The following is a 27,588-nucleotide window of genomic DNA, read 5'->3' as shown; positions in this document are numbered from 1 at the left end:
ATACAGTGGAACCTTGGATTATGAGCATAATCCGTTCCAGGAGAATGCTTGTAATCCAAATCACTCGCATATCAAAGCGAGTACTTTCTATGTTACATACTCCTGAGCTCTGCGCTCTCTATGTTACATACTCCTGAGCTCTGCACTCTCTATGTTACATACTACAGAGCCCTGCACTTTCTAGGTTACATACTACTGAGCTCTGCACTCTCTATGTTACATACTCCTGAGCTCTGCACTCTCTATGTTACATACTACAGAGCCCTGCACTTTCTAGGTTACATACTCCTGAGCTCTGCACTCTCTATGTTACATACTACAGAGCTCTGCACTTTCTAGGTTACATACTACTGAGCTCTGCACTCTCTATGTTACATACTACAGAGCCCTGCACTTTCTAGGTTACATCCTACTGAGCTCTGCACTCTCTATGTTACATTCTACAGAGCTCTGCGCACTCTATGTTACATACTCCTGAGCTCTGTACTCTCTATGTTACATACTACAGAGCCCTGCACTTTCTAGGTTACATACTACTGAGCTGTGCACTCTCTATGTTACATACTCCTGAGCTCTGCACTCTATATGATACATACTACTGAGCTCTGCACTCTCTATGTTACATACTTCTGAACTTTGCACTCTCTATTTTACATACTCCTGAGCTCTGCACTCTCTATGCTACATACTCCTGAGCTCTGTACTCTCTATGCTACATACTCCTGAGCTTTGCACTCTCTATGCTACATACTCCTGAGCTCTGCACTCTCTGTTACATACTCCTGAACCATGCACTCTCTATTTTACATACCCCTGAGCTCTGCTCCCTCTATGCTACACACTCCTGAGCTCTGCACTCTATATGATACATACTACTGAGCTCTGCACTCTCTATGTTACATACTCCCGAACCATGCACTCCCTATGTAACAAATTCCTTAGCTCTGCACTCTCTATGTTACATACTCCTGAGCCCTGCAATCTCTACGTTACATACCCCTTAACCCTGCACTCTCTATGTTACATACTCCTGAGCTCTGCACTCTCTATGTTACCCACTCCTGAGCTCTTCACTCTCTATGTTACCCACTCCTGAGCTCTACATGCTCTATGTTACGTACTCCTGAGCCCTGCACTCTCTGTTACATACTCCTGTGCTCTACACTCTCTATGTTACCCACTCCCGAGCCCTGCACTCTCTATGTTACATACTCGTGAGCCCTGCACTCTGCATTTTCCACTCCTGATAAGTTAGGTACAAGTACTATATGTGTGCTGTGTATAAAAGGGGTAGCCTCAGGTTTTATTTAAGGATGGCCTTAAGCCCCTTCCACTATGCAATTTGGCCACATCTACAATATAAAGTGGTGAGCTATTCCTTTATTTTTTATTATTTATTTTATTTACACATTAATTTGTGAAATAATCATTTTTTTTCAAATCCAATATGCAGCTCACTGTTATCCTTTCACATACTGTATATTAAAGTTCGGCTCTTTTTTTTTTTTTTTTTTTTATTATAAAGACTAAATGAAGTTTCTTTTTCTAATGAACTTTTACAACCTTTGAAAAGAGGATTCCCCCCCCCCCCCCCCCCCGAATCTGCGTCTAGGAGTGTTCTATTCAGAGAAAGAGAAGACATTAGAAGGACGCGGGGACACCCGGGAAATCTTAACTCGCAATCCCTAACAAAGCACAGCGACACCGAATAAGCGCGGATTAGGTAGCCGGCGAGGAGGGAACGCTAAATTATAGCCGACTTAAGGCGGCGGGAAAGGCGAGCAAATTGTCTTTACATAAGTTCTGTTTTAATAATCATTCGGTTAAAACTGCTCCAGAGAATTTCCCAGTTACCGAGGATTAGGAGGCTGTTAGTTATAATGAGAGTGGAGGCCGCTTCCACCTTCACCACATCATAAAGCAGGTGTAGGGAGAGGCGCAACACGGCTAAGCGCGGCGCCGTCACGATGATTATGTATGGCTGACATTTCCCGGGTTCTTCCATATCATAAAGGGCATTGTGGAGAACTTTATATATATGAAAATAGAATAGCATCAAAGAGAATTTCAGCTTTTAAGTGTGTTGCGAAACATGAAAAAAATAAAAAATAAAATTCATAGATGCACTAATTTGGACAGCCAATCACATGCCAGCAACTCAATGCATTCAGGCATTTAGCCGTGGTGAAGACGACTTGCTGATGTTCAAAACCGAGCATCAGAATGGGGAAGAAAGGGGATTTAAGTGACTTTGAACGTGGCATGGTTGTCGGTGCCAGAAGGGCTGGTCTGAGTATTTAAAAAACTGAGGATCTACTGAGAACTTCCCACACAACCATCCCCTGGTTTTACAGAGAAGGGTGGGAAAAAGAGAAAATATCCAGTGAGCGGCAGTTGTGTGGAGGAAAATGCCTTGTTGATGTCAGAGGTCAGAGGAGAATGGGCAGACTGGTTCCTGATGATAGAAAGGTGACAGTGACTCAAATAACCACTCGTTACACCCAAGGTATGCAGAATACCATCTCTGAACGCACAACACATCCAGCCTTGAAGCAGATGGGCTACAGCAGAAGAAGACCACACCGGGTGCAACTCCTACAATTGGCACAGGCTCACCAAAATTGGACAGTAGAAGATTGGAAAAACGTTGCCTGGTCTGATGAGTCTTGATTTTAGCTGCTACATTCAGATGGTGGGGTCAGAATTTATCGTAAACAACATGAAAGCATGGATCCATCCTGCCTTGTATCACCGGTTCAGGCTGGTGATGTAATGGTGTGAATATTTTCTTGGCACACTTTGGGCCCCTTAGTACCAATTGAGCATGATATAAACACCACGGCCTACCTGAGTATTGTTGCTGACCATGTCCATCCCTTTATGACTACAGTGTCCCCATCTTCTGATGGCTCCTTCCAGCAGGATAATGCACCATGTCACAAAGCTCCAATCATCTCACCACTGGACAATGAGGTCCCTGTACTCCAATGGCCTCCACACTCACCACATCTCCATCCAATAGAGCACCTTTGGGATGTGGTGGAACTGCGTGATGCTATCATGTCGCTATGGAGCAAAATCTCTGAGGAACGTTTCCAACACCTTGTTGAGTCTATACCAGGAAGAATGAAGGCAGTTCTGAAGGCAAAAGGGGGTCAAACCCGGTACCAGCAAGGTGTAAAAATATTGCTTTTTGACAAACAGGAGTGCAAGATATTAAAAAAACTAAAAACTGTAAACTCTATTGGCTGTAATGCCATTACACATATTACCTGAATATATTACCAGCAATAAATATTAGGAAAAAAAATAAGAAAAGCCTTTTTCCTACATTTTTTTCTTTCAGTAGCTGTCCCTACTTATTCTTAAGTGGTAGTGCAGTGTTAATTTTGCCATCAAATTTCAATTTAGTTTTAGTCATATTCTATTTACTAAAATGCCATTTTTACTTTTAGTCATATTTAATCTTTTGACTGAAATGGCATTTTTTTTTTTTAGTCGTATTTTAGTAGATGAAAATATTTTCGTCACCATAGTTAACACTGCTCCAATGGAACACAAGAACTTCCAACTATGGGCCACAGTTGTTTCCCCCAATGCTGTGCTCCCTGTCTATGTACCTGATTCCTGTGTGTGATAGTGCTGGACCAATAGAAGTGGGATATTAGTCTTTTTGAGATTGGCCCAGAATGAGTCGTCCATCAAAGGGGCTGACAAACAGTGGCCGTATCATGTGGAAATTGCTTTGATCTGGTCCTGGGCTGCTGTCTCTCTAATAATCTCAAAAAGAGGACTTACAATAAATATCAAGCTTTGGGGGTGAATGTTGTGGAGCACTCAGTCCAAAAGTTCATGACACTTCAAGAGTCTATTCTTCAAAGTCCCCCCCGTTTCATGTCACCACTGGGAAGGGCAGGGGAACCCTACAATTCCAGCAGCTCCTTAGAGAGTAAGAGATTCACATGGAACAGGAGAGCCTCCAAGGAAACCTCCAGGTATGGGCTACAGCTGTCCCCTGCAATGCCATGCTCCATACCTACATACCCAGTGCCTGTATTTGATACTGCTGGACCAACAGAGGTGGGATATTAGTACTTTTTTGATTGACCCAGAATGAGTCTTTTTTTCAAAGGGACTGACAATCAGTGGCTGTGTTATGTAGAAATGACCTTGTTCCAGACCTGGGTTGATGCATCTCTGATAGTCTCAAAAGAGGACTTACAGTAGATATCAAGCTTTGGGGTGAGTGTTGAGGAACACCTAGTACAAACATTCATGACACGTCAAGAGTTTACTCTTTAAGGGCCTCGGAGTCAAGTCACTATAGGGAAAGGCAGGGGAACCCAACAATTCCAGCAGCTCCTTAGAGAGTCAGAGATTCACATGAAACAAGAGAGCCTCCAATAGTACAGGATAGCTTCCAGATATAGGCCACAACTGTCTCCCACATTGTCTTGCTCCATGCCTATGTACCTGGTGTGTGGGATATTAGTACTTTTGGAATTAACCCAGAATGAGTCCTCCTTTAAAGGGGTTTACAAACAGTGGCTGTGTCGTGCAGAAATTACCTTGTTCTGGTCCTGGGCTGCTGTCTCTCTGGTAGTCTCAAAAGAGGACATACAGTAGATATCAAGCTTTGGGGTGAGTGTTGAGGAGCACCCAGTGCAAAAGTTCATGACACGTCAAGAGCCTACTCCTTTAAGTCCCCTACTTTTGGAATTGACCTAGAATGAGTCCTTCTTTAAAGGGGCTGACAAGCAGTGGCTTTGTCATTTAAAAAGAACCTTGTTCTGGAACTAGGCTACTGCCTCTCTGATAAGAGGACTTACAGCAGATATCGACCTTTGGTGTGAGTGTGGAGGAGCACCCAGTGCAAACGTCCATGACGCTTTAAGAGTCTACTCTTTAAGGTCCCCTGAATCAAATCACCACTGGGAAAGGCAGGGGAACCCAACATTTCTAGCAGCTCCTAAGAGAGTTATGCCGCGTACACACGGTCGGACTTTTCGTCTACAAAAGTCAGACGGGCGCCGATGTACTAAAGCTGGCTGACAATCCGATCGTGTGTGGGCTTCCCCGGACTTTCAGCGGACTTTTCCAGCCGCAAATCTGACGGACTTTAGATTTGAAACATGCTTCAAATCTTTACATCGTAACTACGCCGGACCCAGAAATCCGCTCGTCTGTATGCTAGTCCGACGGACAAAAACCCACGCTCGGGCAGCTATTGGCTACTGACTATCAACTTCCTTATTTTAGTCCGGTGTACGTCATCACGTACGAACCCATCGGACTTTTGTGTGATCGTATGTAGGCAAGTCCGTTCATTAGAAAGTCTGCCGTAAGTCCGCCAAAAGTCTGCCAAATGTCCACCAAATGTCCGTCGAAAGTCTGTCAGATGGGCTGTCGGACTATTGTAGCCAAAAAGTCCGACCGTGTGTACGCAGCATTAGAGCTTCACATGGAATAAGAGAGCCTCCAATGGACCAGGAGAGCTTCCATCTATGGGTCACAGCTGTCACCCACAATGCCTTGGTCCATGCCTAGTGCATGTGTGTAACAACGCTGCACCAATAGAGGTGGAAAATTTTTACTTTTAGGATTGACCCCTAGTGAGTCCTCCTTCCAAGGGAACTTTCAGTTATGGGTCACAGCTGTCAACCACATTGCCTTGTTCCATGCCTATGTACCTGTTGTGTGTGTGTGTGATATTGCTGGACCAAGGTGGTGGGATATTAGTACTTTTGGGATTAACTTTGAGTGAGTCCTCCTTCTAAGGGACTAACAAACAATGGTTGTGTTGTGTACAAAGGACCTTGTTCTGGTCCTGGGATGCTGCCTTTCTGATCTCAAAATAGGACTTTCAGTAGATATCAAGCTTTGGCATGAGTGTCGAGGAACACCCAGTACAAAAGTTCAGGACACTTCAAGAGTTTTAGTCCGAATTTTTATTTGACAGAGTATCTAGAGAAGTGAACGTGTTTCGGGGAAAATACCTTCCTCTTCATCAAGGCTGTCAGATCTGTTAAATTACTCCATACTTATCGACAACACCTGAGCAGTGTCATGTGGGGGAAGGGGGCGTGCCTAGTTCTATGGAAAGAGTGGCCATCAGAAATACATTTCTGGGGATCCGGTTGTGAATCACGGTAATGTTGTCAAATTAAAGCTTAGAGGGCTTATGTTGCTTGTCTTATAGTAGTTGTATTATTCCACGTTGTTGATCCCGATTCGCGGGTCACTTTAAATAAACTCATCACATACCATAGTATCCATGTAAACACGGGAAGCACAAATTGTTGCGGGAGGCAGATGCTGGAGGAAGATTTAAGATGATCACTGTTATACTCTTGAGTTCTGTAGTCATTAATTGAAGCAGATTTAGCAATGGGATATTTGAATAGTTAATTAGGTTTGAATCGCATTGCTCCAAAGTTATTGATTTACAAATTAATTAAGCAATTTCGTATAATTCTCAAATTAAAACTTGAGATGGAAACAAACTGCCGTCCACGGCCGCCTGTCTGCCTTCCGTCTCACCTGTCTTATGGGTTGTGTGAAAACACGTACGCCTCAGCGAGGAAATTAAAGTGGGATTTCGGCGTTAATAATTATCATTTGAGCGTTAATAACCGCAGAACGGCTGCAGTCACAGGTTTCACTAATAGTTCGGTATTTTTGCTGTGTTTTTTTAACGGGTAACAGACAATGAAATCATCTTAAATCATAATTACTAGGCATGTGCAGGACGGAAAAATTGGTTTAGTTTCGGATAGATCGTTATGTTATCAATTTTTGTTTCATTGATCCCTTTCGGAATTCATTTAGTCTCATTTTGTTTAACCGCTTCAGCCCCGGAAGATTTGGCTGGCTGAATTACCGGGCCATTTTTTTGCGATTCAGCACTGCGTCGCTTTAACTGACAATTGCGCGGTCGTGCGACGTTGTGCCCAAACAAAATTGACGTCCTTTTTTTCCCACAAATAGAGCTTTCTTTTGGTGGTATTTGATCATCTCTGCGGGTTTTATTTTTTGCGCTATAAACAAAAAAAGAGCGACAATTTTGAAAAAAAAAAAAACACAATATTTTGTACTTTTTGCTATAATAAATATCCCAATTTTTTTTAAAAAAAAAGCTAATTTTTTCTCAGTTTAGGCTGATATGTTTTCTTTTACATATTTTTGGCAAAAAAAGACGCAATCAGCGTATATTGATTGGTTTGCACAAAAGTTATAGCATCTACAAAATAGGGGATATATTTATAGCATTTTTATTATTTTTTTTTTTTTTTACTAGTAATGGCGGCGATCAGCGATTTTTATCGGGACTGCGACATTATGGCGGACACATCGGACACTTTTTTGGGACCATTGGCATTTATACAGCGATCAGTGCTATAAAAATGCATTGATTACTGTAAAAATGCCCATGGCAGGGAAGAGGTTAACACTAGGGGGCGATCAAGAGGGTAATTGTGTTCCCTCATGTGTGTTCTAACTGAAGAGGAGATGGGACTGACTAGGGCAGATGACAGATCATTGTTCATACTTTGTATGAACAGACGATCTGTCTCTTCTCCCCGCAGAGAACTGGGAACTGTGTGTTTACGCACACAGATCGCGGTTCTCGCTCTGTCACGAGCAATCACGGGAGCCCGGCGGTCATCACGCTGGGCACTCGCGTCGGCTCCAGGGGCGAGCAGCGGGTGTGCATGCGCCTCTAATGGCCACAGGGCGAAGCGATGTAACATGACGGCACTTCGCCCACCCGTGCCATTCTGCGGTAGTAAAACTGCGGCGGCTGGTCGGGAAGTGGTTAATTACAGTTATACATTTTATAATGAATTCCAAATCCATATCTGGTATGGATTCTAAAAGGAACCCCACGCCGAAATAAAAAAAAGTCATGGGGTCCCCCCCAAAATCAAAACTAGCCCCCTATCCGAGCAAGCAGCGCGGCAGGCCAGGAAATGGGGGGTACGAGCAAGCGCCATACCAGTCCACATTCCCTCAACATAGGGGGGGTGCTTTAGGGCAGGGGGAGGTGGGCTCTACCCTAAATTATTAATAATAATAAATAATAATTCAATTCGACAGAATTCGGAAAGTTTGAATCGAATTTGAAAAGGAATAAGCAAAAAGAAACGAAATGAATTCCAAAAATAAATTATATTAATTTAACAAATTTAACAAAACAAATTTATTTAAATCACGAATCGAAATGAAACTAAAAATTTTTTTTTCGTTGTGGACATGTCTAGTACCTGCTGCACCGACCGAGATTCGAACCATCTATGGCCGACCCTACAGTTTGCTTTATAAAGTAGCCACGGCCTCAATCAAACCATCTATGCGCAGGCTGATTGTACCCACGTCGATCCATCGATCGACTTGTGTACAACAAGCATGTCTGATTTTTGGCATGCCAATTTTGACAGCTAGCAATAATCAATGTGTTCTAAGGGCAGGGATGATTCCCCCCCCCCCCCCCCCCACCAGGAGAGCACAATAGCTCTGCGGGAATCGAGTGAAATCGCATCATCTATGGCCAGCTTAAAACTTCCTTTTGTTTTGATGCACCTGGAATGTATTTAGCTCATTTACACTGAAAGTTCAGCTGGGTTTTAACCCCTTCCCGTCTGGGCCTATTGCAAAACGACATCCTCCCGGGATCGAGCCTTGCGCACGCCCCACAGGCTCCAGCGTGTCCGTCAACCGATGGGTCCACCGGACGCGGTCGATGACTGATCACTATACCGGCCCGCTGCCAGTATCATGTGATCCCTGTGGCCAATCACAGCAGATCACATGACAGTTGTACACAATAAAAAAGGCTTTGATTCATGCCTTTCACTGTGTACTGTTGTGATGAGCTCTGCGATTGGTCACAGTCATCACATGGTACAGACAGGGCCAATCACAGTCCATCGGTCCAATGTGATTAGCTGTTGTCGGAATGTCCGATCAATGTCCGACCGTGTGTACGGGGCATGAGAGTTATAAGCAATCATAGTGTGTAAAAAAAAAAAACTTCCACAGAGTAGTACAGTGTTTGTGTGGTAACACTGTATTGCTCTGGCCACTGTAAAAAAAAAATGCAGAAAAAAAAATTAAATAATAAAAAAATAAAATATAAAAAAAAAATATTATTATTATTATTTTTTACATACTGTCACCAGTCAGTGTCTTTGATCACCGCCATGTTTTGCACTGGTGACAGTATGTAAACATTTTTTAAAAATTGTGAAATTTATTTTTTTATTATTTCTTCATTTTACAACAAATCACAACTTAAAAAAACTCACCATGCTTCTTACTAAATGCCTCAGACTGTCACACTGTCTACTTTCCAAAAAGCAGTATTTTGGGGGGTATTTGTACTGTCCTGGCATTTTTGGGCCTCAAGAAATCAGTACATCAGGATTGATGCATTTTCAGATATATATCCCATAGTTTGTGGACTCTATAACTTTTCTACAGGCTAAATAATATACACTGATTTGGGTTATTTTCACCAAATAAATGTAGCAGAATACAATTTGGCTTAAATTTATGAAGAAAGGTTATTTACTTGCAAAATTTATAACAGAAATGAAGAAAAACAGTTTTTTTTTTCAACATTTTCGCTCTTTTTTCATTTATTTTGCAAGTATAAAAAAAAAAAAAAAAAACAGCGGTGATCAAATACCACCAAAAGAAAGCTCTATTTGTGTGAAAAAAATGATAAAAATGTCATATGGGTACAGTGTAGCATGACCGCGCAATTGTCATTCAAAGTGTGACAGCGCTGAAAGCTGAAAATTGGCCTGGGCAGGAAGGGGGGGGGTAAAAGTGTCTGGTATTGAAGGGGTTATAAACATAAAAATTCTACTGTAATGCTGAGCAGACTAGGAGAGGTATTGAGGACCCAGTTGAAAGTCTGCCCCCCCCCCCCCCCCCCCGAGTACCCCCCACTGAATACCACCCTCTCCGGTTGCACTGGTCACACGTAGTTTAGGCCGGTTCTGGATGCAGTTACATTTTTGTAGGTAGAAAAAGGAGACATTCAGCAACTGGGCAGCATTTGTAGGAGGACAAAGGGTCTTATCAAATACAAAGGAACTCAGAATAGTGTGATCTGGGCTGGCAGAACTGTAACAAAAGTAAGCAAAGAGACTGGGGCGGAGATGAGACACCCCATTGTAGCCAAGAAAAAAAGGGTAGTAATTATACGGAATGCAAGTTCATCATTTAGTCAGTGAAAGGATATTATCCCGGAGTAGGTTAATGCTGAAGGAAACAGAGAAGTAATGGGACCTCCTGGAAGCCACAAAAGAAGGTGAATCGCCTGGAAGAGCAAACACTGCCGCTTAAAAAGGAGGTGATGAGGTCTGGAGCTTCCATTCAATTGCCATGAAGTTGTACTGAAGTTTGTGCGAGTGAGGCTGACAAAGGGTCTGCTAATTGGGGAAGGAGGCCATGTCTTGTAAGATTCCAGTCTGCGGTTATAACAAGCCGAAATCACAATCCTGGTTCCATGTTTGAAGACAAATACACAAGACAGCTGACTGCTTTTGCCCGGGTGCAATCGGAGCAGAGAGGCTCATGGGAGAAAAGCGCCAACGTCTTATCAAGGGCAAAAGGCATTGTGGGGGGAGAAATGTAGAGAGGGGCCGTTATGGTTCAGAAGATCGATCTTCCTACAGAATAGTGATGGGACTCAACAGTGCCAGAGATCAGCGAATAATGGAATATCTGCCGGGGAAACTGTTGTAGTACGCTTGAAAATTGGTAAAAGGTGGTGCAGACGATCACTTAAACTTAAAGTGGTTCTAAAGGCAGAAGGTTTTTTTTTTATCTGTAGCACACCCCCCACATAGGAGCCACAGGTGAAATGGGATCCCTCACCCTGCACAGCCAGGGACACTTGAGTCAGGAAACAGTCCAGTGCTTGTTTTTTTATGTTTTAAAGAGGGGATAAAACTTGGATGGGGCCAGTGCCATCTTAAGAGCATTATAGGTCCCCGGGCAATACAGTGTACTGGAGCCCTGTCTGCACAATCACGGACAATTGCCCATCAAATGCAGCTTTACTGTGCCCGTGAATGCAGCCTCACTGTGCCCATCAAATGCAGCCTCATCCATGAATGCAGCCATGCTGTGCCCACCATTGCAGCCTCACTGTGCCCATGAATTCAGCCTCACTGTGCTCACCATTACAGCCTCACTGTACCCACCATTGCAGCCTCACTGTGCCTGTGAACGCAGCCTCACTGTATCCACCATTGCAGCCATACTGTGCCCACCATTGCAGCCTCACTGTGCCCATGAATTCAGCCTCACTGTGCCCACCATTGCAGTCCCACTGTGCCCACCATTGCAGCCTCACTGTGCCTGTGAACACAGCCTCACTGTATCCACCATTGCAGCCTCACTGTGCCCACCATTGCAGCCTCACTGTGCCCACCATTGCAGCCTCACTGTGCCCATGAAGGCAGCCTCACTGTGCCCGCCATTGCAGCTTCACTGTGCCTGTGAACGCAGCCTTACTGTGCCCACCATTGCAGACTGACTGTGCCCGTGAATGCAGCCTCACTGTACTCACCATTGCAGCTTCACAGTGTCCATGAATGCAGCCTCACTATGCCCACCATTGCAGCCTCACTGTGCCCACCATTGCAGCCTCACTGTGCCCGTGAATGCAGCCTCACTGTGTCACCATTGCAGGCTCACTATGCCCGTGAATGCAGCCTCACTGTGCCCACCATTGCAGCCTCACTGTGTCCACCATTGTAGCCTCACTGTGCACATGAATGCAGCCTCACTGTGCCCACCATTGCAGCCACACTGTGCCCGTCAGTGCAGCCTCACTGTGCCCACCATTGCAGACTCACTGTGCCCGTGAATGCAGCCTCACTATGCCCACCATTGCACCCTCACTGTGCCCACCATTACAGCCTCACTGTGCCCATGAATGTAGTCTCACTGTGCCCACAATTGCACCCTCACCGTGCCCATGAATGCAGCATCACTGTGCCAATTAATACAGACTCACCATCGCCTGGTAACACACACACAGCGGGCATCTCCTCCTGTGTATCATGGAGCTGGCTGGGTCTGTGTTCGGTGGCCGTGCTGTAACAAGGTCCCGCCCCCCTAGACCGGCTCGTGTGATAGGCGGAACACTGATTCAATCTACTATTAAACGAGCCGGTCTATGGGGTCGGGACCTTGTTACAGCGTGGCCGCCAAACACAGACCCAGCCAGCTGCGTGATACACAGGAGGAGGAGAGAGGAAAAGAGCGGAGTGCTGCAGCCACTACTCAAAGCGGCCCCAGGGCAGACGGCCTACCGGTAAATTTCCCGGTATCCCGGTAGGCCGGACCGGCCCTGGCTGGGGTTGCTGGGTAGGTGGGGCCCCCGGGCAACTGCCCAGTGCCCACGCGAAAAGACAGCCCTGGATAGGGTGTAAGGGTATTATGGGATGCCCACTTGACTTCACAACTCTTCAGGGACAACTCTCCTGTATACAGTCTATATACACTCCTTTCTTTTCCACCAGCACTACACTTGCTTGCAGAAAAACAGACTCAGCTGAGACACTTTTTATGAATCTAGCACAGAATTCAGCCAGATTAAGCAAAAGCCCTGTACAGGCAGGGCCTCTGGGCCCGTTGTGTATGTAGCGGTGCACCTGTAGGAGCCGTTGAGTGTTGTGGCCCACCTGTCACCCTTCCCAACCCGGCATTCACTTCTCAGTCACCTTAAGACAATGAACATTCTATGTGCTTGTTTTTGTTTGTTTTATTGAGGGAATTTAACTTGGATGGGGTGGGGGAAACAAGGGATGCCTGGTGAATTGTATATCAATCAATTGGCGGATTGTATATCAATCAATTGGAACAACTATGTACACTTCTCTGTACAAGTTACTACTTCAGTCTCCTCCAGCACTTTCCTTGCTTGCAGACTATTCCTCTTCCTTTCTCCTGCACGACTCTTTATCCCCAGGACCAGCAAGCACATGTAAGATTAGGCCTGACACTGGCTCAGCCAGGCCTCAGCAATTGCCCTTTGCAGGCAGAGACTGCGGGCCTCTATAGTGTAGCAGAAATAGAATGTCTTTAGTGCTAGCTGTCCTGCTGGTGTACTACTGCTCCCAGTCAGGCCTCTTCAGGCCCTGACAGCCCTCATGGCTGCAGCTGCCCGACTCCACTGCCCTGACATTGCAGTCCTCACTACTGGCTCTGCACCCATCTCTGACTGTTTCCTCTCAGTCCTCTCTGGCATGCATCCCCAGCCCTCCTGACTGCACATGTCACTCACCAGCCCTCCTGGCTGCAACCGGTGGTTCCCTCCTGATGACTTGCCTGGAAGTACTAGCTCCTGCTGTCCCCTCTTGCTCCTCCTGTGCCTCCTGTTTAGAACCTTCATGCTTTCCTGAAGGGCTCCGTCCTGCACCTGAGCCCCAGGCTCAAGGTCACCCCCCCCAGACTGGGGAGCTCCCTCAAAGGCCCTGACAGCCTAGTACTCCATCTCCAGTTCTTCCACCCGACAACTCCTCCCCTGCTAGGCTGACTCTAGGTATTTAAGGAAGCCTGCCCCTGCCAATCCAGGTTGGGGATTGGTCAGGCCTCCATAGAACACCCCAGGCAGCTCCTCCTCTCCTTCTAGAAACCTCTAGAAGAAAGATAGAGGTCTTGGTGATGCTGCCTGCCACCAGCTGCTAACTCTGAGCCACATCTAGCCCATGCAAATCAAAACAAACAGGCCTGGCTGCCAGCCAGGCCTGCCTAAATTTTCCTACACTGACCAAAAATCCTAAATCTAGAACCTACCTATGTAGCGGGTGCTACATGTAGCAAAGTCCAGTGTCCAGCTTACATTCCCGTGGCTACTGATCCCTGCACCACCTCTTCAGGCACTGCCAGCCCGCCTGGCTGCAGCTGCTTCTCTCACTAGCCCTCCTAGCTACTTCCCACAGTTCTCTTAGACTGCACACTCACCAGCCACCTGGCTGACTTCTCCCTGGAGATCTCCTGGATGTGCTGACTTCCTCCTGCTGTTCCCACACTTGCTCTCATGCTTCCAGGAATGATTCCTTTGTGTATTGTAGAGGGTCCCTCCAGCCCCCGAGCCCCAGGCCCGAGGTCACCCCCCCCAGACTAGAGAGCACCTTCAAGGGCCGCCAACAGCCTCATCAGCACTCCTTCTCCATTTTCCACCCGACTGCCCCTGCTGGCATGACTCAAGAGTACTTAAGAGGTGCCCACTCCCTGCCAGCCCATTTGGCTGGGGGCCTCATCAATACTCCAAGCAGCTTCTCCTAAACGCCACCCTCTACTTCTGGAAGCTTCTCTGGTGAAGTTGTCCTGTCCCTTTAGCTGGAAACCACCCCCGAAGCATAATGTTTCTAGCTCCATGTTTGTGGGGATGGTGTTCTTGGGGTCATAGGCAGCATTCCTCCTCCTTCAAACACGGCGCATTGAGTTGATGCCAAAGAGCTTGATTTTGGTCTCATCTGGCCACAACACTTTCACCCAGTTCCAGGGGCGGCCCATCCACTAAGCACCTGATTAGAGCCAGAGGCTCTAATTGGCTTCAAAATAGGGTGGGCTCTGGGCACAGAGCACTGCGCTACAAGCCCACCCAGGTGTGTTACAATAGCGAATGAATATTCGCTGTGGAAACACTGATCCTCCTCCCGGCCAATCAGGAACCCGTTTCCCAATTGGCCGAATGGAGAAGCATTCCAAGTGGCCGATGAGGAGGAGGAAGGAGACGGAAGCCACCATGATGCCGGCAGGGAAATAGGAAGTCACCCGTAATGCCCGCCGTGCGTGATGCCTGCCACCTGAGTGAAGCGCTGCCCGCCATTAAAGGGGTAAGTGCTCCAAACCCGAACGACTGACCGGATCGGGGATGGTGTATGTATTTGCCGCCTCCACCAAAAAAATTACCACCAGCCGCCACTGCCCAGTTTTCCTTTGAATCGTTCAGATGTTCATTAGCAGACTTCAGACCGGCCTGTACATGTGTTTTCTTGTGCAGGGGGACCTGCAAGGGGCGCTGCAGGATTTCAGTCCTTCATGGCGTAGTGTGTTACCAATTGTTTTCTTGGTGACTTTGGTCCCACCTGCATTGGGATCATTGACAAGAGTCTCCTGTGTAGTTCTGGACTGATTCCTCACCGTTCTCATGATCATTGAAACTCCACGAGGTGAGATCTTGCATGGAGCCCCAGACCGAGACAGCGTGACAGTTATTTTGTGTTTCTTCCATTTGCGAATAATCCGCACCAACTGTTGTCACCCTCTCACCAAGCTGCTTTGGCGATGGTCTTGTAGCCCATTCCAGCCTTGTGTAGGTCTACAATCTTGTCCCTGACATCCTTGGACAGCTCTTTGGTCTTGGCCATGGTGGAGAGATTGGAATCTGATGGATTGCTTCTGTGGACAGGTGTCTTCTATACAGGTAACAAGCTGAGATTAGGAGCACTCCCTTTAAGAGTGTGCTCCTAATCTCAGCTCGTTACCTGTATAGAAGACACCTGGGAGCCCGAAATTTTTCTGACTGATAGGGGATCAAATATTTATTTCACTCATTAAAATGCAAAATCAATTTATAACTTTTTTTGATATGCGTTTTTTTGGATATTTTTGTTGTTATTCTGTCTCTCACTGTTAAGATAAACCGACCATTAAAATTATAGACCGATCGTTTCTTTGTCAGTGGGGCAAACGTACAAAATCAGCAGGGGGGATCAAATAATTTTTTCCCTCTTTGTCTATATAAACACACGCACACACGCAGGCGTGTTTGACCTTTTTGGGGTGCGCACCTTAATGCGATAGGCTGGGCAATCCTATGGTAGCTGGTTTACAGCTTTACTTTTTGCACTATGCGATTCGTAGATTTTATTAACCTGTAACATTAAAACAAGGGTCAGTACAAATAACATGCAATTAAGATTTCTTCACATAAACAGTTTTAAAGAATCATTGTTAAAAAAAAAAAAAAAAAAAAAAAGGGACATTATTGCATCTGCTGAGAGTTCCCGCAGACCTTTCGGTGAAATGTTTTCCCACTCCCAGCGTCAGGGTTGTTCATGAGGATGTAAAGCACTTTCTGCTCAATCGTCTGGAGTTTAAGGGAGTAGCATGAGAAACCTTTTCGGAGAAAATGACAGAGTACACGGCCTATAAATTCCCAAGGAGCCGCATCGTACAAGATGCAGCCTGTGGCGTCCGGAAGGCCGGGCACTGTAATTTCACCTGTGAAGTGTTTTCTGGCTCTCAAGAAGAGAGCATCGCTGAAAATAAACACCCGACGGATGTGGGGAGGTGTCTGTGATAGGGGCATCGAAAGTTTGAGACACTTTTGCTTGTGAACTTCTACCACTGCTAATCACAAGCAAGGCTCACATTTGTTGTACGGAGGCAAAAAGTACATGGTCAGCATCTAGGAGCAATACTTAAAAAGAAAGCTAGTGAAAAAAAAGTCTGTAATAAGCAGGGCCATCTTTAACACAGGGCAAAAGGGGAAGCTGCCCCGGGCCCAGTCATTGTGGTGGGGCCCAAAGCAGCCGCCCCTTGAGCCCGCACTGCCCACAAATACGGTAGTTAACAGTTTAATTTGGGAGGGCCAAAGAAAATGTTTGCCCGTGGTCTAATTAATATTAAAGACGGCCCGGCGATAAGCGCAAGAGGGTCTTCCCAATGCGTTGCATCACAGAATCGTGTGACTTCCTCAGGAGGAAAAAAAAACCCTTCCCCTAAGGAAGTCATGTAACTCTGTGACGCAACATGTTGGGAGGAGCCTATGACACCACGCTGCTAAACTGGAAGTTTGGCGGGCCGCCATTTTCTGTGAGCCCTTCTTCTCAATGCATTTTGAGAATACATTTTAAGTTTTGTTATACTTTAATCCTTAAAGCGGAGTTCCAGTCTTTTTTCAGATTATTAAAAGTCAGCAGCAACAAAAAGTGCTGGAGGAGGAAATTAAGAGAGGAAAATTTGAATCATTTATCTCTTTTAAATTTGGTGGCATGTACATTCCTCATTTTGTATATGTCTCCCTCTTCCACCCCCTCCCTTTTTTTATTTATTTTTCCTTTCTGGGCAGGAAATTAGGAAATAATTTATTTGACCCTGTTTCCCCGAAAATAAGACCTAGCGTGATTGTCGGTGATGGCTGCAATATAAGCCCTACCCCCCAAATAAGCCCTAGTTAAAGTCCTTGTAGGTCTTATTTTCAGGGTAGGGCTTATTTTCGGGGAAACAGGGTAGGGCTTATTTGGGGGGTAGGGCTTATATTGCAGCCATCACTGACAATCACGCTAGGTCTTATTTTCGGGGAAACAGGGTAGTATGTACCTTAACCTGCCCGGTCAAAGGGGCGATATATTGCACGCTATCTAGCTGTTTTAAACAACTTAAGAATTAATTGGGTATATTTTCTGAATGATGCTGCTATGTCTGCTATGTTGCAGGGAACCTTCTGGTTTCTGTTGATTCCCCCCCCCCCCCCCACTTACATAGGACAGGCACGGTTAGTGCCTATCCTGTGGTGTACCACACAGTGCTCTGCATCTTGCAGGCACATTAGGGTCTCCCTGTGACACCCCCCACCCCCTCCCACTCGTCTCAGGATTAGAGACCTAGTCTACTACATGCTCTTTACCCCTCCATGGGGTGGGGGGCTTCTGGTGAGTGTATATACCTAAGGGGGAGCACGAGAAGTCACTTTATTCCGTTGCACAGAAGTTGAGATAAAGTTGTATCACTTGAAAAACAGCACAAGTCACTTTATTGGGAATATCTAATACTGAGAGGCTTTCTCTTTTTTCATATATTTCTTTCACGAATGGACTGAATATTCATTACACTCGTTTATACATATTTATGTTTTTTATGCAATGTGTTTGCCTACAAGCAATTTATTCGCTACATAGTTTTCACCTATGGACTGAATACTCACTATTGCTATACATTTGATTTACACATTTTTTTTACTTGATTCGCTTGTCGTTCACTTTACTATATAGTTTTTTCTGACATATCAACAATACTTGGCTATTAGTTATTAGCTATATGGTGGATACTTGCACATTTTTGATGTGGATAGAGTTTTTTTCACTGTCATTTATGTACATTGGAAAGAGGATTTTTTTTATATTGCCTAGGGGCACACTTTCATTTTTCATTGTCCCATATAGACAATATTTTTACACAAACTGTTACACACCAATTTAAAAATGATCATGTTCAGTTAAAAAAAAAAAAAAAAAATATATATATATATCTATATAGATATATAGATATCTATATAGATATAGATATCTATATATCTATATAGATATATATATAGATATATATATCTATATCTATATAGATATATATATCTATATATATCTATATAGATATATATATCTATATAGATATATATAGATATATATGCCTATATAACACTCATTTTAAGCAGCGCCAACGTCCCCCCCTTTTTGATTATTTATTTTTAGGGCACCACTTGGTGGAGTCTTTGTTTGGGGAGGCTGCAGCTTCACTTTTTTGTTTAATATAAAAACTAAAATACACTATATTGTCAAAAGTACTGGGACGCCTGCCTTTACACGCACATGAACTTTAATGGCATCCCAGTCTTAGTCCGTAGGTTTCATTACTGGGTTGGCCCACCCTTTGCAGCCATAACAGCTTCTGGGAAGGCTGTCCACAAGGTTTAGGAGTGTGTCTATGGAAATGTTTGACCGTTCTTCCAGAAGCGCATTTGTGAGGTCAGGCACTGATGTTGGACGAAAAGGCCTGGCTCGCAGTCTCCGCTCTAATTCATCCCAAAGGTGATCTATCGGGTTGAGGTCAGGACTCTGTGCAGGCCAGTCAAATTCCTCCGCCCCAAAACTCGCTCATCCATGTCTTTATGGACCTTGCTTTGTGCACTGGAACAGAAAGGGGTCATCCCCAAACTGTTCCCACAAAGTTGGGAGCATGAAATTGTCCAAAATGTCTTGGTATGCTGACGCCTTATGAGTTCCCTTCACTGGAACTAAGGGGCCAAGCCCAATCCTGAAAAACAACCCCACACCATGACCCCCCCTCCACCAAAGGATTTGGACCAGTGCACAAAGCAAGGTCCATAAAGACATGGATGAGTGAATTTGGGGTGGAGGAACTTGACTGGCCTGCACAAAGTCCTGACCTCAACCCCATAGAACACCTTTGGGATAAATTAGAGCGGAGACTGCAAGCCAGGCCTTCTCGTCCAACATCAGTGCCTGACCTCACAAATGCGCTTCTGGAAGAATGGTCAAACATTCCCATAGACACCCTCCTAAACCTTGTGGACGACCTTCCCAGAAGAGTTGAAGCCGTTATAGCTGCAAAGGGCGGAGCCAACTCAATATTGAACCCTACGGACTAAGACTGGGATGCCAATAAAGTTCATGTGTGTGTAAAGGCAGGCGTCACAATACTTTTGCCAATATAGTCTATATAGATAAATTAATTGAAAAATAAATCAGTGTTCGCCTTTAGATGTACTTGAATTCTGAACTTCAGCCAAAAACATCAAGATAAAAATAAATATTTCCATTAAAAATGATTAAAATAAAATAACCAGCTTTTTTGGCAATATTCATTTTCGGTTCTAATACTTTGCTGAAGCACCTTTTTTCTGCCACTAGATGTCCTCATGCTGATGCTGAGCCCAGGTCGTCCCGGAACATGCCCCCAACCTGTGACCGGACAGTGAAAAGAGAAGCAGCACAGTCATGATCTCTGTATTCATTTTGTTTCTTTTATATCTGCCTGGAGTTCAGCTTTGAATAAAAAAAAAAAAAAAAAAAGTAAAGCCTTCCTCTCTCAGTAACAAGAACCCCATCTTAAAACGATCAGCTCAGCAACAAGTTGCTCTTTATATAAAGAAAAAAGCTTTGCTTTTCCTATTTGCAGAAGTGGCATAAACAAGAACAAATGTCACATGGTAATTTGTATTTGCGACTAATTACGACTCTTGGAATTTTGCTGTTAAAAGTGGAACATTGTGGAGTGCCGCGTCCATATTATTTATGCAATTAGGTCACTTATTTATGTCTAAAAGACAAATCTGAGGAACGAGGACCCAAGGGATCATTTTCCAGCATGAAGAAGCTTCTCTTCTGGCTCACCATGACCTTCTCTCTTCTTCCTAAGAGGCAATTATTTAAATACTTCACGGAGTCTTGGTGTTTGCAATTTGTCACATATATTTGTACATTCAGGAGAGCCGTGTCGGTGGATTGGAAATATTGTTTGATGCCAAACTCTCCATTCTTACTACCGGGAGGTGCCGGCAAACCAATCAGCAGGCAGTTCACAATCTCCTAGGTCATGTGCCAACCATACGCACAGAGCGATCCAACACCCAATTCTAATTTTTATCAAAATCACAAGGCGAATACATAAAATATTGGTTTCCCATGATGGCAAAGACATGGGTCCAAAATGGTACAGTGGTGGCAATTGATGGGCACAGTGGCTGCGATTGAATGGGCTTTTTTTTTTCAGAATTTTTTCAGTTTGTTTGCGCCCCCCAAAAATTTGGAGCACCAGCCGCCACTGTTTACATTCCTTGTAAAAGGAATAAAAGTGACACAATTTTTTTTTTTTTAAAGAAAAGTGAAAAATAAAAGGTAAAATAAATAAGAACTTTTTTTTTTTAAATGTGCCCCGTCCCGCCGAGCTCGCGCGCAGAAGCGAACGCATACGTGAGTAGCGCCCGCATATGAAAACGGTGTTCACACCACACATGTGAGGTATCGCCGCGATCGGTAGAGCGAGAGCAATAATTCTAGCCCTAGACCTCCTCTGTAACTCAAAACATGCAACCTGTAGAATTTTTTTAAACGTCGCCTATGGAGATTTTTTAAGGGTAAAAGTTTGTCGCCATTCCACGAGCGGGGCGCAATTTTGAAGCGTGACATGTTGGGTATCAATTTACTCTGCGTAGCATTATCTTTCACAATATAAAAAAGCAATTGGGCTAACTTTACTGTTGTCTTATTTCTTTAATTCAAAAAAGTGTATTTTTTCCCAAAAAAAGTGCGCTTGTAAGACCGCTGCGCAAATACGGCGTGACAGAAAGTATTGCAAAGACCGCCATTTTATTCTCTAGGGTGTTAGAAAAAAAATGTATAATGTTTGGGGGTTCTAACTAATTTTCTAGCAAAAAAAAGAAAAAGTTTTTAACTTGATTTAACAAATCTCAGAAAGAGGCTCGGCCCTTAAGTGGTTAAAAAAAAACACTGCTGCGGTAATTCATGTGGCCGGCGTCCTGAAAGGGGCCGGACGCATGAATAGGGGGGTAGCGGCCATGGGCAAAGGGGGCGGGGCCCGTAATGGACTGTGTAAACCCCCCCCCAGATCATTTTACAGGAGAGCTAATCACTGGCTAAAAAAATACAGTACCAAGATCGGGGCTGCAGCTGCAGCCATGGTCTCGTAATAACCACAGGATGTTTTTATACGTACGTCAATCAGCCAATGGTTAAAAGGGTAATAAATAGCCGCTATGGCCATTCAGCTCCAATGTGTGTCTTGCATAATTGATTATTTTTGTGAATTGATGGGTAGTGGAGTGGTGGTCAGACAGGCAGACAGATCATCTTCAGTACCCTGGTCAAGTTTTTTTGCAAACAGACAAAAAAATAAACTCAGCGCTCGTTTGGGGAGAGACCCTGGAGGTGTACACAGACAGGAGCGGACTGACAACTCATGGGGCCCCCGGGCAATAGGAGATTATGGGGCCCCCGGGCAATAGAAGATTATGGGGCCCCCGGGCAATAGGAGCTTATGGGGCCCCCAGGCAATAGATTATGGAGCCACACAGTATATACACACACATACAGTATACACACACAGACACACAATGTACACACATAGTATACACACACAGAATACACGCACTGAAAAGGTACTGGAGAGGCGGGGCAGCTATAATCTTGGGAGTTTAAAAAAACACAAATTTTTACATACTGTCCCTGGTTTTATTGAGGCTAGCAACCCTGATGGGGCTCCCTAGTGGCATGGGGCCCTCGAGAAGTGCCCGAGTGCCCGAATGGTCAGTCCGCCCCTGTACACAGATCAAATAAATGTGATTAAAAGAGTCTCTCAATAGGAGGGACAAAGTCCATAGCAACAGTCTCTAAGATGAAGAGGGAGAGGAATCCATGTACCAGCACTAAGGGCAGCCAGTGTGAAGAGCTAGAAGCAGTCTCTGCAATGCAACAAAGGAAAAGAAACACAGCGCCTCTAAGTGCAGTACTGGTAAACCATTTAACACACCTCCCAACTTTTTGACATGGTAATGAGGGACACCTATCAGCAAAAGTATGCAGGCATAGGACACACCCCCTGCCACAGGAGAATTGTACAAAAAAACAAGATTGGTTAAACCCACAAGTGCTTTTTTCATCACTATTATTCCTTTATATTGGCTTTTGGAATTTACAAATGCAGCAATTTAGAAATCAGATGAAAGGTTTAGCCCTGGAAAACACTTTTTGATAGATAAAAAGTCCATTTTGTATACATTTACAGTGGGGACGGAGAATGTTCAGACCCCCTTAAATTTTTAACTCTTTGTTATATTGCAGCCATTTGCGAAAATCATTTAAGATAATTTTTTTTCCTCATTAATGTACACACAGCCCCCCATATTGTACACACAGCCCCCCATATTGTACACACAGCCCCCCATATTGTACACACAGCACCCCATATTGTACACACAGCACCCCATATTGTACACACAGCTCCCCATATTGTACACACAGCACCCCATATTGTACACACAGCACCCCATATTGTACACACAGCCCCCCATATTGTACACACAGCCCCCCATATTGTACACACAGCATCCCATATTGTACACACAGCATCCCATATTGTACACACAGCACCCCATATTGTACACACAGCACCCCATATTGTACACACAGCACTCCATATTGTACACACAGCACCCCATATTGTACACACAGCACTCCATATTGTACACACAGCACCCCATATTGTACACACAGCCCCCCATATTGTACACACAGCTCCCCATATTGTACACACAGCACCCCATATTGTACACACAGCTCCCCATATTGTACACACAGCACCCCATATTGTACACACAGCCCCCCATATTGTACACACAGCACCCCATATTGTACACACATCACCCCATATTGACAGAAAAACACAGAACTGTTGACGTTTTTGCAGATTTATTAAAAAAGAGAAACTGAAATATCACATGGTCCTAAGTATTCAGACCCTTTGCTCAGTATTTAGTAGAAGCCCCTTTTGATCTAATACAGCCATGAGTCTTTTTGGGAAAGATGCAACAAGTTTTTCACACCTGGATTTGGGGATCCTCTGCCATTCCTCCTTGCAGATCCTCTCCAGTTCTGTCAGGTTGGATGGTAAACGTTGGTGGACGGCCATTTTTAGGTCTCTCCAGAGATGCTCAATTGGGTTTAAGTCAGGGCTCTGGCTGGGCCATTCAAGAACAGTCATTGAGTTGTTGTGAAGCCACTCCTTCGTTATTTTAGCTTTGTGCTTAGGGTCATTGTCTTGTTGGAAGGTAAACCTTCGGCCCAGTCTGAGGTCCTGCGCACTCTGGAGAAGGTTTTCATCCAGGATATCCCTGTACTTGGCCGCATTCATCTTTCCCTCGATTGCAACCAGTTGTCCTGTCCCTGCAGCTGGAAAACACCCCCACAGAATGATGCTGCCACCACCATGCTTCACTGTTGGGACTGTATTGGACAGGTGATGAGCAGTGCCTGGTTTTCTCCACACATACCGCTTAGAACTAAGGCCAAAAAGTTCTATCTTGGTCTCATCAGACCAGAGAATCTTATTTCTCACCATCTTGGAATCCTTCAGGTGTTTTTTTAGCAAACTCCATGTGGGCTTTCATGTGTCTTGCACTGAGGAGAGGCTTCCGTCGGGCCACTCTGCCATAAAGCCCCGACTTGTGGAGGGCTGCAGTGATGGTTGACTTTCTACTACTTTCTCCCATCTCACGACTGCATCTCTGGAGCTCAGCCACAGTGATCTTTGGGTTCTTCTTTACCTCTCTCACCAAGGCTCTTCTCCCCCGATAGCTCAGTTTGGCCGGACAGCCAGCTCTAGGAAGGGTTCTGGTCGTCCCAAACGTCTTCCATTTAAGGATTATGGAGGCCACTGTCCTCTTAGGAACCTTAAGTGCAGCAGAAATTTTTTTGTAACCTTGGCCAGATCTGTGCCTTGTCACAATTCTGTCTCTGAGCTCTTCAGGCAGTTCCTTTGACCTCATGATTCTCATTTGCTCTGACATGCACTGTGAGCTGTAAGGTCTTATATAGACAGGTGTGTGGCTTTCCTAATCAAGTCCAATCAGTATAATCAAACACAGCTGGACTCAAATGAAGGTGTAGAACCATCTCAAGGATGATCAGAAGAAATGGACAGCACCTGAGTTATATATATGAGTGTCACAGCAAAGGGTCTGAATACTTAGGACCATGTGATATTTCAGTTTTTCTTTTTTAATAAATCTGCAAAAATATCAACAATTCTGTGTTTTTCTGTCCATATGGGGGCTGTGTGTACATTAATGAGGAAAAAAATGAACTTAAATGATTTTAGCAAATGGCTGCAATATAACAAAGAGTGAAAAATTTAAGGGGGTCTGAATACTTTCCGTCCCCACTGTATATGGAATTTACAAATACAGCAATTTAGAAATCAGATGAAAGGTTTAGCGCTGGAAAACACTTTTAATAGATAAAAAGTGCATTTTATATACAACTATATAAAGATCAGACCAAAATGAGGGACAAATGAGGAGGAATGAGGGACAGAGGGACATTGCTCCAAATCAGGGACAATCCCTCGAAATCAGGGACAGTTGGGAGCTATGATTTAATGACAAGTCAAAAGTGAAACTACTCACAAAGGGAGCATAAACACAAGAATGATAGTGATCCTGCAGCCAAATCCGGGGGGTGGTTTTCTCCTAAACGTCCGTGTCTCGGAAGTGCAGCTCACAGCTTGTGCGGGTGGATTCCAGCATTCGCAGCCTATGAGAACAGCGGGGAACAGAGGGGGGGCGATCAGAGATGTTGTCACTTCCGGGTGCACGGTGAGAGGAGGTGGCTTCCTCCTTCCTCAGGCCGCACAAAACGCCATCTTTGTTGTGGTATATGTGTGCTGGGGAGATAAACCCGCCCAGTCACATGATCCACTAAGGTGGCACTCTGACTCTATGAAATACATTCAACGCTTGAATAAAATGGGGATGGGTGGTAAGATGAGTATAAAAAACAATGAATAACAATTAATAACTAATAAAAACAGTAAGGTTGATAAGAATTAATTAAATTGATAAGAATAAGTAGCAAATGTTCCAAATGTAGCAGATTAGACACACACATATACACATACATTAAAATAAATATTATGTTATAAAGAAAAAAGAATTAAATAAATAAAATATATACATATACACATACATAAAAAAAGGGATAAAATATTGGAAAGTTCATTAGAAATTAATGATGGATTATTGAAAAAGTTAATCAAGAAGTAGATTACACACCTCCCAACATTTTGAGATGGGAATGAGGGACAACTACTAGCAAATGTATGTAAGCATAGGACACGCCCCCCTGACACACCCCCTTAAAGGAGAATTAACTGGAACAAAAAAGGTTAACTAAATCCACAAGGGCTTTTTTTTTTACCACTACTATTCCTTTATATCGGCTTTTAAAATTTACAAATGCAGCAATTTAGAATTTCGTTGAAAAGTTTAGCACTAGGAAACACTTTTTGAAAGATAAAGAGTGCATTTTATATACAACTATATGGATCAGACCGAAATGAGGGACAAATGAGGAGGAAAGAGGGACAGAGGGACATTACCACAAATCAGGGACAATTCTTTGGCCTGAGGTGGGGGGGCACCGGAGCCGAGCAGAGCCGAACGTCCCGTTCGGAAATGCACGGGAAGGCCCAAGTACAGCACGGGGGACCTTGGCAAATCTCGGGTAGGAAGTCTTTCCAAGGTTTGCCGAGGTCAGCCGAAGTGTCCTCGGGCCTTTTCGGCCGTTTCCGAGGCTCTCCGGCGCCCCCACCGCCTCTGGCCGCATGCGGTATTGCATCGCATTGAAGTCAATGCGGAACTAATTATTTTCGTTTCCATTGACTTCAATGGGAAAACTCGCTTTGACATGTGAGTACTTTGGATTACGAGCATACTCCTGGAACGTATTATGCTCGTAATCCGAGGTTCCAATGTACATACACATATACAAGGGGAATAAAAGTATGTATGTTTGAAAAACAGTTTTTTTTTTTGCAATGCAGAGCAAAATTTACAGTAACCTTAAATAAATAATAATAATTGGACGCATTTTCAATAACGCCAAAGGCACCTAAACTTCCTCAAGGGCTGAGCAGGGAATAAGCGTAAATTGAGTAGCCTTGCGTTCTCCAACGATCCTTTCCTCGTCTCCATAGAGAGATTCTCAAGTGCAGCAAGAATTATTGCAAATATATTGCCGGGAAGAGCCCAACAGCTGTGCTCTTGCTCCCTTTCCAGAAAACCAAATGAGATTTACTGCGAACACCCAGAACCAATCCGAAAACAAAAATAGAATGAGACGGAATAAAAAAAAAAAAAAAAAAAGAGCAGACACAAATCTCCAACACCGAGTCCTGTGACTCACTTTGCACGCAGGGGGGCAGAGGTCTTCGCGTCGGAGCAGAAACAGATTTGTGCTGCAAACGTTCCGCTGCCTGCAGGGAGCCGGGGAGATTACTTACAAGCCGGCGAGCGCACGCGTTCCTGCGAGCAGACGGTCCCACGATCTTCGGGTTCCCGCAATAAATGTTTCATGGGATCATTAAACCGTGCATGCGCCGATGTGCTTCCTATGTACCCGCAGATTTCCCACGGGGCCGTTTCATCAATTAAAAGCATTTCTACACCTTCAAGGGCCAATAAACCTCAATTACTGCTTGGATGGTGTCAGAGAAGTTCGGTCAGTTTATATATTGATGTTTTTTTTTTTTAGTTACAGCATTTTTTTAAATAATTTGTATCGCAGCTTTCATGTCCGAAAGTAGGATTTATTACAGGGTGCAATCTTGATGTTTCCAATGTGTGCTGGGCTTTCTAATAAAAAAGTCGGAAAACTGCCCCCTAACAAGAAACACCTCCATCCCTATATATATATATAGCAGAGAAACAACAGTCGCCCCTGGGACTGGGACTTTAACCACTTGCTTACTGGGCACTTAAACCCCCCTTCTGTCCAGACCAATTTTCAGCTTTTAGCGCTGACGCACTTTTGAATGACAATTGCGCGGTCATACAACACTGTACCCAAATGAATATCATTTTTTTTCCCACAAATAGAGCTTTCTTTTGGTGGTATTTGATCACCTCTGCGGTTTTTAGTTTTTGTTAAAAAAATTGAAAAAGACCGAATTAAAAAAAAAAAAAAAATTTTTTTTAAATATTTTGTTATAAAATTTTGAAAACAGGTAATTTTTACTGCTTCAATG

Source organism: Aquarana catesbeiana, linkage group LG13 (assembly GCF_042186555.1).
Source record: "Aquarana catesbeiana isolate 2022-GZ linkage group LG13, ASM4218655v1, whole genome shotgun sequence".
Classification (NCBI taxonomy): domain Eukaryota; kingdom Metazoa; phylum Chordata; class Amphibia; order Anura; family Ranidae; genus Aquarana; species Aquarana catesbeiana.
The sequence above is the reverse complement of the archived record's forward strand: the minus strand, read 5'-3'. Positions refer to the sequence as shown.